We start from the raw sequence: 17,114 nt of genomic DNA on the forward strand, positions 1-17,114 counted from the left end.
GACCAGACTGGCAAAGTATACACCAGAAACTGTATAACAGTTGCTATATTTTTCTGAGGGTTTCCTTGAAATTTTGCCAAACCTGTGGTTTAGGAGGATTCAAGTGGGAAAATCTTTCGGAAAGAAATATGCACTTTTTGCTTAAAATCTACACTAGTTATCATTTCATATAAATCTTCTAGGAATATTAATGCAGGCAAGTATTTTGTGATCTAGCAAAGGTTAAATTGTAAACACCGTAGTTGGGAAGGGAAGTCAGTATTTTTGACAATAGAAATGGAACTTTTTCTTTTTTTTTTTTAAGGATCCCATAATAGATGAAGCCACACAGGCTCTTCCTTTCCTTTCTCTCTTCCCTGCTTTAAAAAAAAACAAATATGAAAAAAACAAAAAAGAAAAAAAACAACCAGTGCAAGCCTGCACTGTTTGCAGAAAACACAAGGTCTGGAGGTAAGAAAGGGAGAAGATGAGAAGGAATTCCACTACCATCAGAAACATCCAAATATTCAACCATTTTCATGGACTTTTTGCTCTGTTTGGAAACACTGGAAGCCAAACTAGAAGCACCATGAAAACAAAGGAATGGTGATTAAAAGCATGATAAAAGCAAATCTATAGGCAGCAGGAAGTGTATTCACTAAAATCTTAGATGTTCCAGAAAGAAGAAATGGAAGAAGGAATGAGAGGTATGTGCAGCTATGACATGTATATGGTGACCCCTCATTCAGTTTGGATTGATAATAGTAGACAATCTGGAAGGGAAAGAAGCTTTCAGAAGCTGTGCAGGAATACCAGAGCTTCTATGCCATTATGTGCACAAGGTAATTCTCAGTCTCCTGTAGAGAGTACAACCAATAATCTGTAACAGAGAGGATCTCAGAAGTTTCAGAAAATATTTGGAAAAGTTCTATATTGCTGCAGGGAATGGCCTGACTACTGAGCTATAGAGCATAAGCATAGAACAGAAGATCGGTCTTAACTACTGAAGCATGCCCTCTCAGATGTATTTCAAAGTGGAGAGATCACAACAAAATAGAGATGTCTATATTTATGATTTGGATCTTTTATGGGTCCAATGCTCTAGAAGTGCATAAGATTAAATATAAAAGGGGAAGGCTAGAGAAACCTATGCACCTACCTCAAAAGGTTCAGGAGGTTAACAATTAAGCAACACATACAGAGTGAAAACATGTCATGAAGACTAAGACCCCTTCCATGATCAAAGCTCCACATGATTTTGGAACTAGATCTGAGATTGCTCTTTCCAGCACATGGTCCTCCTCTAGAGTCTCAGCAGTTCTAGAAGTAGCATCAACACCAATTCCTTTTGAAGCTTTCTTCTGTGATGTTGTACAAATCCACAAACAGGCAGAGGCTACTGCCAGTCGCCTGGAGAAGCAGCCTGAGCCTCAGCTAGCATTTCACATTTCACAGCTCTGAGAAAAAGCAAAGATGACCAAGTCAAAGAATGAAATACATAAAGCAGCATTTACGTAAGATTTGTTCTCTGTCATTTTTTAGGCTTGACACTCAGATAAGGTGCACAGTTTTCACAGATGAATTTGTACTTCTCCATCTTTATCTCTCACAGATTTGAGATATATGTCATGTGCTTTATCTGATCACAGGAGCAAAACACAATAATTTTAGAAAATATATGGTGATGACACATGTGAAGATCAAAGATGCCATCACAGAAGCATTATCTATCTATGGTATCTTGTAAATAAAAAAAAATAACCTCATTCAAAAAATCAGATTACAGACAGTTAAACACAGAAAATGTAGTCATATGACAATGAAGTCTGTCATTCACTGTCTTCATGAACAAACAGTAACAAGGACACTCAGCTTTTGGATTTAAGCAGCAAGAGGACAAAACTTCTCTTCTGACCACATTCTCCTATGAAAAATTGGGGAAAAAAACACCTTCTTACCCTTAAGTGTGAACAGGGTGGGTCAACTGACTTTAGAGACAATTCTGGATTTTCTGATTTGGGTCAATCTGTTAAAAAGCAGACCATTGCAAAAGGAAGTAGTACCCCCTCAGACACACTGGTTGCCTCAAGCAAGCAAAAGCTTACTGAGTTGAAATCGGAGGCTTTACCATTTGTCTCTAAAAAAGCATTATTTTAAGACATGAGAACAGACAGTGGCTGTAGGGAAAGCAGAAAGATGAATTGCCTGGGTCTCTAGGAGACTCTGTAAACCTTTGGATGGGGAATCAACTAATATCAGCTCTTCATGAATCTGTAATAGACTTCCTTAAGCACCAGAGCATACACAGCATTTACCACGAACATCCAGAAACCCTAGCCTTTGACAGAGATTCAACCTAACGCTTTCAGCAAATGCATCACACCTGTAATGTGCAGTTCTGGCAGCATCAAGGGAGAAACATACATTTTAAAAGTGAACATTAGCTCAGGTACACTTAACGGCATGCCTGGCATCTGATGAACGTTAGATAAGCATCAAATCTGGACAATCAGAAACCTCTAATCCAGTTGTGAAATGGTAGCTAGACCTCTTATGTGAGCCAGCCCAGACTACAAAAAAGAACACCAACTTTCACATAACATAAATAAAAAACCCAACTACTTTTGTGTTTGACTGTTTCCTTTAAAAAAAAAAAGGGTGTGTGTGTGTGTGTGTGTGTGTGTGTGTGTGTGTAAATTATACCAGAAGAAGCAGGATTGGAAAACAAATGAGAAGGAAAAAATCCTCTATTTTCATAATGCGCAACGAGTTGGAAAAAAAACAAACATCAGAAGTAGCTTCTCTATCTTACGTTTCTGGTTACTGCTTCTGAGAAAACATTTGTCAATTGTAAGATGTAAAAGGATCCTGCAGTGTAATTTGAAAACTGAAGTTCTCTGACTTGCTGAAATATCTTTGTCCCAAAGAAATCCTGATTAAAGACTAATTTTGAACTAACAAAACCAGTAACTTATATAATTAGCTCCTTCTAGAGGAACTTTCCTATGTAACTCCAAAATATTCATGTATATGCAGGTCCAAACCATGTGATTACATTCACTGTAACAGATGTTTCCAGCGAGACTCCCAGTGACCTGAACCTGTCTCTGTTATATTCCTTAGAGTACCTGACTTCAAGTTAATTCTGCAATGCAATTAAATATTTCAACAATTTAACAATGTAGAATCCTTTAAATAATTTTTTAAGATTAATGCTTGTCTCTTCTTATTTGAATACTGTACACATTCATTTTTACTACTGAATACCTGTATCTTTTTATCTTCCTCATCTATATCAGTTTTTTAAAAAACTATTAGATAAATATTAGACATATTAAAATACTTAAGTATATTCTAGGTGCTTGAAAAATGCCAACTTATTTTCCTTTGAAGCAAATAAAATTCAAAGTTATGTGGTTCTGTGAAGTATTGCATAGTCAAAAATGGTGCCTTAGGTGTATGTACAATTTTACAGCTCTCTAGCTACACGTAAGCTAGCTTGTGCTGTGTGACAGTGTGTGTGTGTATATGTCTGTGTGTGTGTCTGTGACTCTGTCTGTGTGAGAGAAATGAATGGGCTGCAGAAGGAGAAAAAATCCAGGGCTTTCTCAATTTTGTTTTTTTTCAGGAGGGAAATACAATTATTTAACTGAAAGTAAGAAGGCAACATGATTAGGGAAGGGGAAGGACAATAGTCAAACCATTGGGGAAAATATTTATCAACTTCTGTGGAACTATGATGATTGTCAGTGCTTGAGGATTAGATTCTTTTTTCACATTTGGTGAAAAAGTTTATTATTGCTGCAATAATTAAGAGGCATCAGGACTTAAAAATGACTTAAAATGAGAATACAAAACTATCCTATCAGCCTACTTGATCAGTATTTGATCAGTGTATTTTTAGGAGCAGAAAACACATTTCCAAACTCTTGAATTTCCTGCTGACTCAGACCCATTTCTGTTCTTCTCCATTTAAGACTGTTAAAAGTCTAGAGCCAGTACACCTCAGAACCTGGACACAGCCAGAATAGCACCCAGGAAGGGGAAGTCAAACACGTGTTACCAGAAAAAAGATAACTGCGTAAGTGATGACAATGTTGTGATGAATTGCTTTTCTTTACGATGCAATCTGGTGATGGAGAAAGACACGCCATTTTTCTTGCATGTAGCATGACAAAACAATTAAGTAGAATTACATAGCATAAACATCTGCCAAGTTTTCCTAAGACATTAAAATGACTTAAATGTCTTTCTTGGCTTGTATTTTTGTACCTTAACCCTTCAATCTATTTAGATTAAAACTTATTTCGATTAAAACATGCTTAAAACTTCAGTCAGCTCTATTCTATAGTCTAGATATATCTGAGTTATATATCAAATTGGGTGCTATCTGATAATTAAAAATATGACTGCATGTAGAAATTTCAGCGCGAAATGTTACTGAAGATGCTGTCATCTGCCTTCAGTGCCACATCTACAATGAACAGAAATTAAACAAAATGCACATTATATCAGACCTTATTAAACAAAAAACAATTGTTAATGAAGCTCTAACAAGTGAATGCTTTTGAAAAAAAACAAAGACAATCCACATTAATGCTGTCAGTTTATTTGTAGCTCACCTCTTCCTTATGCAGAAGTGCTGTACTTTATTCGTCCATATTCTAGGCAGTTAATTTCTGTATCTCTAATGTGTGATTTTTCAACAAGTATATCATTCTTCATTTTTTTACTACTCCATTATATTATTTTCCTATCAAAAGGTAGCTAAACTCATTACATCATTTGTTGCTTAGTCATTCAAAAATCATCAGCCATTTCCTTGAACTACTATTTATGTCGATAATCAGTACCCTATGGCCACTGCATATTAGCATTTCATTATTGTTCATCTCTATGTGCTTAAGTGTAATGAAGTGTGTAATTTCCCTTGAACCATCCACTGAGCCTTAAGGTGTGAATCAATTTCATATGGTCCACCTCTGTCACACTGCAGTTCCAAAAGCATACTTATCACAGTCATGAACTGCTTAGGAAATAATGACAAGAGTATGGATAGGTTTGTAACCCCCTGAGATTTTTTTGTATCATTCAGTCTGATTAGATTAATGCTGAAACGCTTTACTAGACAGCACCTGTTCATACATAGTATTCTATCTACTCATAACAATCCCCATAAGTTAGCATAGAAAATAAATGTAAAAAAATGAATGTTTTTCATTATATCCTTAAGGTAAATCTGTTGGGAAAATATTATTTCCTAGCCCCAGGTTTTCTATTTTCTATACTAATAATTACTAGTTGGCTATATACAAGGTAATTAGAAAAACATTGAACTTTTCCTCACTCCTGATAATCTTTTTTCCTTTAGTGAGAAATAGCTATTTGTAATGATATGGTCTACAATTAATGAACTGGATGATGAAGAGGCACTGGTAGAGAATCTTAATGACATGGAATCATAGAATGGTTTAGATCTTTAAGATCATGGAGTGCAACCGTTAAGCTAGCGCTGTCAAGTTCACCACTAAACCATGTCCCTAAACACGACATCTACACATCTTTTAAATACCTTCAGGGATGGTGACTCGACCACTTCCTCCCTGGGCAGCCTGTTCCAATGCTTGACCACCCTTTCAGTGAAGAAAGTTTTCTTGATATCCAATTTAAACCTCCCCTGGCACAACTTGAGGCTGTTTCCTCTTGTCCTGTTGCTTGTCAACTGGGAGAAGAGACTGACCCCCACCTGCCTACAGCCTCCTGTCAGGTAGTTGTAGAGGGCACTAAGGTCCACTTAATAAGTCTTCTCCAGGCTAAACAACCCCAGTTCCCTCAGCTGCTCCTCAGAAGACTTGTGCTCCAGACCCTTCACCAGCTTTGTTGCTCTTCTCTGGACATGCACTTCATTTCTTGAAAGTGAGGGGCCCAAAACTGAACACAGTGTTCAAGATGCACCCTCACCAGTGCTGAGTACAAGTGAACAACCGCTTCCCTAGTCCTGCTGGCCACACTGTGTCTGGTACCAGCCAGGGTGCTGCTGGCCGCCTTGGCCACCTGGGCACACTGCTGGCTCACGTGCAGCCAGCTGTCAACCAGCACCCCCAGGCCCTTTCCCACCAGGCCCTTTCCAGCCGCTCTGCCCCAGCCTGTAGCGCTGTGTGGGGCTGGTGTGACCCAAGGGCAGGACCCGGCACTGAGCCTTGTTGAACCTCATACAATTGGCCTTGGCCCATGCAGAGCCTTCCTGCCCTCCAGCAGACTCCACCCCACCCCTCACCCCTGTTTGGTGTCACCTGCAAACTTACTGAGGGTGATCTCAATCCCCTCATCCAGATTGTCGGTAAACATACTAAACAGGACTGGCCCCAATGCTAAACCCTGGGGAACACCACTTGCAACAGGCAGCCAGCTGGATTTAACTGCATTCATGACACTCTTCGGGCTCAGCCATCCAGCCTGGTTTTTACCTGGCAAATAAGAGTTATGAGCAGCCAGTGTCTGCAGGAGGATGCAGAGGGAAACAGGAAACATTGTACAGTACTTACTCTATCTTTTCCATCTGTAGGTTGATCCAAATTTTCTAAGATTCAAAACCCATGACTGCAACTTAAAATATAAAGCATAACCGTAAACACATACATTGCTCACATATATGTACAGAAGTATCCAAAGTCAATTTTACAACACTCCAAAACTACTGCAGCATGGAATTACTCCATAGAAAAAAACTGAATTACTTTCTCTGAGCAAGCTAGTCATCATTTGATATTTTCCACAAAGGACACATTCAGAGAGAGACCTGTGTCCAAACAGTACGGATGCAGAAAACCTCTGCCTGGCCACTTTCTTGAGCAGCTTTCTTTTTACTTGTTTATCTGATTGCTAGCAGGCTCTTCAGAACAGTCATGTAAGAGGCTTTTTGGGTTTTTTACTTTGTTTTATTTTTTATACAGAATCAAGCAGCATTGGAAGTTATCCCCATATGCTCAGAAATACATTGTTCCTGTTTGTTTTTTAAATTTAAAAGCTCAAAAGCAGAACACATTTTGCACAGGAGATGCAAGAGTTCTTGCTCTGTGTTCTGAAGTGCACTACAGTTGCAAAACAGGGCAGTTTCTGTTTAAGAGTAGATGAATAATAGCAATAGCATTAGTGTTTTTCACCCAGAGTTAGGGGTATTAACTTTACAGATTCTGATACTGCTATGGTTACCTCCAATCCACAGAATATTTTTTTTTCAAGGTTGTATCAATACAATAATATTGTGTTTTACATAAGAAAGATTATTGCCCTCTCTGCTACAGGCGTGTAGACAGTGAAGAGATGTAGAGGAAATAATTATTCTCCAGATAGAATCCTTACCACTATCTGTCCATTATTAATAAACAAACACATAAAGCTGAGTCAGAACCCCACTATTATAAAAGGGATAAAATATTTAAATATCCTACCACTTACAAAAAGATGTTGAGTTTAATTAGGTATGAAGCTGTATTTTCATATAATTAAACCAGTTTATAAAAGGAAATAAATTAATTATACAGTTTGAGAATACTTTTTATTTAGAAAGTATCCTTCTGAAGTGCATGCTTAGGGCAGGTATAGGAGAAGAACTGAATTAAATGCACCATTAAGCTAATATTGCTAGCACTTTACAGGATGCTGTTGTTTGGCCATCTCTGTGCTTTAGATTTTGAGGAATCAAGGAAGCCCAAGACTTTTGTAAGGGGAAAGCCTGATCCTGGAAAATGAAATAAAATTCCTGGATAGGACCCAAATCCATTGAATTTACAGATTTCTCTTTCCCATCACCATGTGCTACCTGACCGAAAAAGGAGAGCTGTTGCTAAGCAACGCCATTCCCCTTACCCCTGGTCGGGCTTCAGGCTCAAACACAGCCTTGCTGAGCAATCCGCCCTGCCAAAGAGGGCTACCAAGGTGGAAAACTGCCACATTAAGCAGCAGCAATTTCCACTCTGGATCCCTCCCTCACAGGACCCAGATTTGGGGATTTTTCCATGTGAGGAATGGGACAATGAGGAAAGCAAGGCACATAGATGCTTTGCATTCTCTTTGCCATTTTCTGCGCACAGTTTAAAATGAGGGGGAAGCCAGAGCCCTTACTTGCTGCAAACCACATGACTCATTGATACCACCTGGCACCAGCCTATCGAAAGATAAATGTCCTCTCCAGCGCTCATCCAAATGTGGAGGTTTCGTGTTATAGTGTGAGAGGCTACCACACAAATGGTCTTGATGATGTGTATAACCACTCCTGTAAGACTCTAACAGCTGTTTCAATGTCTGCTAAATCCTAGACATACAGAATTCCTAACAATCTGTCCATAAAAAGTCACTCATTCAGCCATTAGCAGGGGAATAAATTAATGTCATTTTTCGATGTCATATTTCAAGTGGACCACATTATGTTTCACTCTACCAAATTAAATTCCTATTGCTGGTACCATAAATTGCTTCAAGGTGTGAGATACAATACAGGTGTAAGATTATACTTATGCATTTAGGGTTTGTTTGTTTTTTTGGTTTGGTTTAGTTTTGTTGGTTCTTTTAAGACATTGCTGAATGCTATTCATGTTAATGAATGATATTACCTCACCAAGACCTCTACATTCACCTCTGATTATTTAGATAAAAAGCATTAAAGGCCCTCCTTTATATTTTGGCTATCCATACAGGTAAAGCATGACCAGCGTACCCCCATCTGTACAGAACACATGCTCTGGTGACAGATTGTAACACAACATTATAGACACTCCAGGTGTAGTAAGCCAGAATTTTGACCCAGAGGAACTGGTGTAAAAACTAGTGCAAACAATGCTTTGTCCTAGAGGGCTGAGAGCCAGTTTATAGCATTTTGGTTTGCAAGTTCAGTAGGTCATGTACCTTGCATTTCCTAAGAAAATGGTAATAGGGAGGTAACCAGCAAAATGGACAACTGATATAATGCAAAAACTGACCTTTACCAAATAGTGAGAAAGTTAAATGAGGATCACACTTAGGTGCAATTGCAAGAGAAAAGCTCATAGGCAGGAAAAACAGCTAAAAGCTGTACTGTGGCTAAGACAGTCTTCAACCCTTGATGCATTAGACTGAATATAGGAACCATTTAGAAGCTAGTAAAGTTCACAGGAGGACTATGAAAATAATCCATTTTTACAGGTAATTATTTTTTCAAGCAGCATTTCATGATCAACTTCCATAAAAGAAGTTACCTAGCTCCCTTGGAAGCATTGTTGTAAATGTCACATTTTATGTATTGTCAGGAAAAAGTTGAGTGCACTTGGAAGCTTATGCATGATGTGGAGTATGTTTTGAAACTCATGCATATGTGCTCTCTACAATTAAACACAGATGTAATAATTGGCTTTTTAATCAGGTTTTGTTTTGGAAACTAATACTTCATTTAAAAATAATAGATAATATTTGGGGAAATCATTACTTTTTCTAATTTTATGTACCTTGAAAAAGTTAATTAATAAAAATCATCTTGACAACACAAACCCACAAATCACAACAAATATTGATCAACTTTATCTCATTAAAAAGATATGAGAAGAAGAAATGAGAAAGTTAAACACACAAGATTTTTCCCAAAGGAAAGTTTATCTAACCTGTCATGTAACATTAAAAAAAGCAATAGCTTTATAAAATCCTCATGATGCATATAACTGTCTGGAAAGTTCATTCTTAGAAACTTGAGTGTGTTGGCTGTTACTATAATGTACGGTGTATGTGATTAGAACTGAGTCAATTATTCATTGTCTTTAGCTTATTTGACAAGTCATTTTTTATATTTGTTCACAAACATGGCATGACTTCATTCACGATGTAAAATTACTTGACCAATTTGTATTAAAAAGAAAACAAGTTTTGTCCTGCAACTCATTTGTCAGTTATTAAATATGAATATTTTCTATTCTGTGCGGCTGGTCTCAAAAGTTATATTGTACTTATTTTATGTTGTGACTGGATGGCTTTCCCAATATAGTTTTTCTCAGAAAAATCTATTTTGCTGGGTTTGAATATTTTTGTGAAAAAAAGTTGTGATTTAACAAATACAACTAGTATTGGTCAAGGCTTTTTTCCCCATCTAAAATATAATTTCAAGGGCAAGTGTGACAACAGACTTTTACAGAAATAGTTGGTTTAAGATGCAGGAAAAAATAGCCTTTTTTCTCCTCTATTTGCATAATATTTTGTATGGGAGAAAGGATCTTAAAAAGCCTCTAAGTTGGTAGAATGACACTGAACTGCTGATTATAAGACCCTTCCTAGTTAACAAATACTTTTTTCATAATGGTAGCTCGTCTAACAACTAGGTAGCAATATAAAAAGAAAATAGAGCAAGAAGCAAATTTCTACAGCAATACGTTATTCTTCTCAATAAATGTGGACCCCACCTACTCCTTCTGTCTGGCCCTCCCCATGAACAATTTATCTTGAAGAGGCTGGCTGGTTACCAGTAGTGTGTCCTTTTCAGTATGAAGTCATCTTATCTTATCTCAATGTGTACTTCAAACCATGGAATAGAAACAACAGAAAGGAATAGATAATTTTTGTAAAGGATAAATAGTACAGCGTGGTGTTAAAGTCATGTATTATTGAAACATTATTATTAGCAACTAGTTTTTTAGTTTTCCATTCCAAGGCAAAGCTGACAACAGGTAACTATCTAATAAAGTTGTTTGCCATGGTAGTGGCTGCTTCTATAGGTGCTATTAGGAAGACTTAATAAATATCTTACTGTAAAAATATTTCATTTTTGAAGAGACTGGGCAAGAAGCATGAGAGTGTTGCAGCCATTAGGAACCAACTCTGTGTCATATGCCGGTCTGAGACCGGAGCGTGGTTCTGTTTGTATTCACGGGAACAGAATTAAGACTCAAAACGGAGTCAAGAGCCAAGGAACTTTATTTGCCCAACAATAAATCCGTGAATGAAAAGGGAGAGAGAGCGAGAGATAGAGAGAAAGAAAAGAAGGAAAGAAAGAAGGAAAGAGTTCACAGCAATAGCTACCACCTCGGAGCTGTGGCATTCTGGCAGTCCAATTCGTTTCCAAGTCCAATGGGGAAACATTCCGCCCAATGTTAGTTGGTTCTGGTTTTTTATGAGTTGTTACAAGCTGTTCTGCTTAACCACACCTTCCACCCAACAATGGTGTACGTGCCCAACACTCTTCTAGGGGCCTCCAGGCACCTTGACCCCCCTGACCCCAAGTCCGGGCACATGTGCAGGGGTTTGGTTAAGTTTTGCAGGATCAGCCTCCCCCGTTGCTCCATGGCATCAGTCGGTTTCTTCCTTTAACAATGTATAGATAAATCTCTGCGGTGGCAGTGGTGTTATCTTCCTGCCTTAACAATGTATAGACCATTCACTGTGGTGATGGCATGAGTTTCCTGCCATAGCAATGCTGAGACACTACATCTGCTGTGGAGATGGTGGGTCTCATTGGCACAGTTTCTCACACCACCCCATGGCTCAACACTGCTAACTTATGAATTGTTTTCTGAGGTGGCATGAATGATAGAGTAGAGAAAGGAGGAAGGAATAGAAATAACACATAACCCGGAAGAAGAGGAAGAAGAAGGAAAAGGCTTACAAGGGCAATTACAAGGTGTGCATTCTCTAGGGCAAGTAATAAATATCATAATAAAAATTACAGCAATAGTTAGCAAAATAAAGATTGCATAACAAATTGGTACAAGAACATACAGGTATTCCATTATTTCCAATGAATTCGACAGCACAAAATGAAGCGATTGCAGTCCACACGGTCTGCTGCCCTGCTCTGCCAAAGTCGGGGTCAGGATACTCAGTAGGAAAATAGATTTCCACGATCCCTTAGCTTAATGCTTATGTACCATCTGGGTCTAGAAACTACTGTCGCAATTTATGTAAAAAGAAAATAAACAATATCACTCAAAACATGAAATGACACATAGTAAAAACATCAGCATAGCAAGACCACATTAGCATATATAAGGCTTGTTTGTGGGGATTGAGAGTGAGGAGCCAGGAGGTGGGCATTTTAGAAGGCTAAATTTTCATGCCCCTTTAGGGCTGGGTCCAAGTTGTGGCTACACATGCATTTTTCATTGAGCTGGCAAGCCTTAATTTTGATCAGGGTGTTAGCCTGAACCTTGACCAAGAGGGTCACAGACCAACTTGCTTGTGTCTCCACAAAAAATCCTTGCCATTTTGAGAAGATGGGAGCAGGACACTACACAGTCTGCATGGCTTTGCTGTTTGGTCTTTGCATCTTTGTGATTACGACAACCATCAGTATGTGTCTCTGTGACTGCTTTTGGTCACGCTGGTACAGAAGAGTGCAATCTCCTTCTAGCAATTCTTCCTGAGTAGTGAAACTCATGGAATACCAAAACAAAGTGCGGGAGATCATTGCATAAACAAAAGAAAAAAATGTTAATCTCCAGCAAAGTTACCATGTGACCTGTTATTCATTTCTGTTCGCCTTCTTCACCTCATGAAGAAAACACCAAGGAACAGACACAGAGTATTGTGGAGGGAACAGTAGAAGTTACCACCCTGACATTATTCAGGACTGTGCTGGACTCAAAAGTGAAGTTGTCTCTGGATTTTTGCATCACATGAGACTTTGCTGGATTGTTATTCTGTTATCCAGTTTCCAGTTCTTGTTTGTTAATAAATTGTTATTTGTTGTTTACTGGCTGTCGAGTAGTTCACTGAATTTATTTTGCGTCCAACATAAGGTTTTCAAATTAAATCAAAAGGGTTGGGTAATATATATATAATAATAACCTATAAAAGAAAACGAAAATTGTTATTATAGCTATATGTTCTACTTAAGTAACAATAAGAAACAATTTAACACATTCTTTTTTAACATGCATCACTATCGTGGCTAGACTATAGGGATTTCGCATGCACAGTCTTTCCAGATTTTTCCAATACATTCTGTGGGGTTTAAAAATGCATATGCGTGTGTTCAAAAGCATACACGGATCATTTGCGTGGTAAAAGGTGGCTACTGAGTGTCCAGATGAAATCCCGGACCCATTTCCTGAGCTTGCCACTCCAGTAAGTTTGCTAACAGTAACATTTATGGCACTATGGCCAAATGATAGGGCCTTGCTTTCAATGTAATATTTCCTCACCGTTAGATTGCCGCATCACTTGCCAGGGAGGAAAGGTCTAGAGTGTATATTTCCCCCTCTGAGCATTCCGTAAGGTGGGTGTTCTCAAAATGTTTAACCTATATGGTTAATCATAAAGGGGATCAAAACCCTTTTTTTTTCCCTTCTTGTTGTTTAGGCAGAGTGCCTGGGTCACACGCCAAGAACTTATGGCTGAGGTGGAAAAATATAAAGGCATTACAACATCTTCATCTATGCTTTTCTTGTGGTTTCTTTCTTTGCTGTTTTATTTTTAACCAGTCTACATTGTTATATGAATTGTTAATAGTTAATTATTGATACTTATTCCAATATATGTGTTAACATATATACCTATTAAATAAAAAATTAAACTTATAATATAACAATGATACACTAAACATCCTATAAATATTAAAAGGCAAATACTGATGAAGCCACACAGACAATCAGCAGCTTCATATGGGTGTTTCTTTTTTCAGACAGGCTCCAGAGTCCTCACCTGGAAAATAAATTAAAACAGACGCGGTTCCTTTAAAGGAACCGGAAATAAATTGTTATTAGAAGGATGAAGTAATCCACCTGGTGTTGATTTTATATTCTTTTCCATGAGCATCTTTGGCTTTCCAAGCATATTTATTAACAGGTTCAGCGAGCACAAGAGGAACAGCTCCAATGGCTGGTATTTCTACTAACACAGGCTGTCCAGGAGAAAAAACTCATTCTTCGGGAGTACTGAGAGTCTGAGACTTTGGGGTCAAAGTCGGGGATTTAGGACAAAAGGCATTCAGTCGGGACATCCATTTATTCCACAGCAATCATTAACCTGGGTAACTGCATCCCAAATGAGTTCCAACCAATGTGGCTTGTGAGGTTTCAGAAATCGTTTTAAGATTCCATTAGTTCGTTCTACTATCCCATTAGCTTGGGGATAATATGGGGTGTGGAATACCCACTTGATCCCCTCTTCCCTCGTCCACTCCTGCAGTCTGGCAGCAGTAAAATGACTGCCGTTGTCTGACTGAATGGAATCAGGTTTGGGGAGGGAACTAAACCAAATTTTCAGGGCTTGCGCTGTGTATTCCCCAGTCACTTGTGGAAAGGCTTCGGCTTGAACTAGGCTAGAAATCACTTCCATGCCTACTAATACCTACTGCTTCCCTTATGACCTTCAGAAAGGTCGGATGTAATCTATCTGCCAAGTTTCCCAGAGACACTTTTTATCTCTCAAATGAAGAGGGGAATCCTCCATGGGGTGTTGCTCTAGGCGGAGCCTGCATTGTTCACAAGCTGAAATACAGGTTTTGCAAGTTTCCCACCCCACAGGCTGACCTCTGGCATGTGCTTCTTTGTACAAATCATTAGCCCCTGAATGACCATGCTTAACTTGTAGCCATTCCAAAAGTCTGTCCCAGTTTTCCCCGCTTTGATTTTCCTGCTGCAAAGGGGCAATTCTGGCCAGCTCACCTGCCCTATTATTCCATTCACCTGCTAGAGTACCCCTTTCCTGGTAAGACGGTACCCATGCTACTGCAAAATCCCCATGTTTGGCAACATCTAAGATTGTTTTCCCCTTCTCTTTTTGCCACACTGGCACTCGGTTTACTTCCCAGTTACTCTGCTCCCCAAAAGGGAGCTATTCCATGCACCCTTGGAACACTGCAAATGAGTTGGTGTAAATATACATGGGAGTCTTAGCCCCTTCTTCGTATTTAAACACACTCCACACTGCCAGTAACTCTCCCACTTGGGCACTACCCTCACCTTCGGTAATGATTCCCTGTTACCGTCTACATTAATAGCTGCAGCTCCCTATCTCCATTGTTTACCCTCTTTCTTAGCAGAGGCATCTGTAAACCACACATTCTGCAATTCCTCCAAAAAAGCAGGATCGATTTTTACCACAGAAGGGGGAGGGTATCCCCCTCCAGGGAACTTGTTACTTCCTCTTGGATATTTAACTGTTTAGGGGTGACTTCAGTGATGGTAAAGACAGTACAATAATGTTCAATCTTAGCATACAATTTTCTTATAGGATCTCTTTGTGTCACTCTGTCAGTGGGGGGAGTTCCTGCTAACACCGGTTTAATTACCTTGAAAGGTCCTCTTAAAATTAGAGGCTGTTGGCGTATGGTTTGCTCTGCTTCTCTGAGAGCAACACTCACTACAAACAATCCTTTTTCCCAATTAGAGTACCGTTTCTCAGCATCCTTAAAGGTCCTGGAGTAAAATCCTATCAGTCGAGTAGGACCTTCTGGTCCTTTTTGCCAAAAATGAATTGACAATCCTGGGTGTGCAAACCCCTACTCAATCTGGACAGGGTCAGTGGGGTGAATAGGACCCAAAGCCTGGTGAGTGTTTGCTTCAAATACCAAAAGCTGTAATGCTTCATCGTAGGCTGGAGCCCACTCCCAAGCTGCTCCTTTTCGCAGCAGGTCATATAAGGGCCGTGCAATTATTGCAAAGTCTGTGATGTGTTTTCTCCAAAAGACAAATAAGCCTAAGGCATGCTGCAGGTCCTTTTTATTTTTTGGAATTTTTACCTCCTCTAGTGTTGAGATGGTGTCCTGAGGAATAAAGGCTGGACCTCCTTTCCACCATATCCCTAAAAATTTTACTTCATTTGCAGCAGTTTGTATCTTTTCCTCTGGTATCTGGAGTCCCAGAGACTCTAAGTGCTGTATAATCTTTCCTTGTGTCACCTGTATTGGAACGATTTCATCCCCTCCTATCAAAACATCATCAATGTATTGATAAACTCTAACTCCTGGTTCTGGGAGAATTTGGGTTAATTTTTGTGCCAAAGCATGATGTGCTAAGTTGGGAGAATGTTTATATCTCTGAGGGAGGCCAGTAAAGGTATACTGTTGTCCCTCCCATGTCAAAGCAGAACGATCACGGTCCTCCTCCTGCAGGGGAACCATAACATATCTTTCACATCAGCTGTGGCCATCACCAGATGAGCCTGTTCCTGAATGAGTGAGATTAGCTCAGCTCTGTTAGGCACTGCTGCTGTCAAGGGACCAGTGTTTGCATTAAATCGACGATAATCTACAGTCAACCTCCACTTACCATTTGATTTACGAACTGGCCAAGCTGGGGAATTGTATGGGGAGTGGATGAATGTTAAAATGCCCTGTCGTTTAAGATCCTCAGTCACAGGAGCTATCCCATCCAGGACCCCTAATTGTAAGGGACAGGGTTTCACATTAGTCATCCTGGAAGGGAGGAGCGTAGGTGCTGCCTGCAACAGGTGTACTTCTGCCCAGGACGTTTCAGCTAATTCTCTGATCTGAGGAATGCCAAAGGACCATGAGTTCCCCATGGTATCATGCTCCATGGCACCAGTCGGTTACCTCCTTTAACAATGTATAGATAAATCTCTGCGTTTTCAGTGGTGTTATCTTCCTGCCTTAACAATGTATAGATCATTCACTGTGGTGATGGCATGAGTTTCTGCCATAGCAATGATGAGACACTACATCTGCTGTGGTGATGGTGGGTCTCATTGGCGCAGTTTCTCACACTGTGATAGAAAATTGGTTATGTTTACTAACATTTATGAACTGATTTTCTAGCACTCATAACAAAATATATTTTCTGTTTGGCAAATCATTAATAAGTACGGTAGCTTCATCATTCCCGCTGGTACATAACATTCTGTTCTCTTTCAGTCATCTATGCATTTCATGTTCAGACCAACTAGATTATCCTTTCCTGGTCCATTATTAGACCAAAATCATCAGCTCACATGCTGCTATTCTTACGTGATCTAATAACGCACGGCAGAAGGGGTAGCTAGGAGTGGTTCCTTCTGTTGAAAAGCAATTCACATTTTAAAGACTGCTGTGAATACTCAAAACAGCAAAAGACATCTAAATAATTCATTATTGAAAAAACTCTTTTCAGAAGCCAGTGGGTGAAACTATGAACTAAAGGGAAATAATTATGCTAAAAGAATCCCAGTAGCTTATAGATAAA

Source organism: Falco cherrug, chromosome Z (assembly GCF_023634085.1).
Source record: "Falco cherrug isolate bFalChe1 chromosome Z, bFalChe1.pri, whole genome shotgun sequence".
NCBI lineage: Eukaryota > Metazoa > Chordata > Aves > Falconiformes > Falconidae > Falco > Falco cherrug.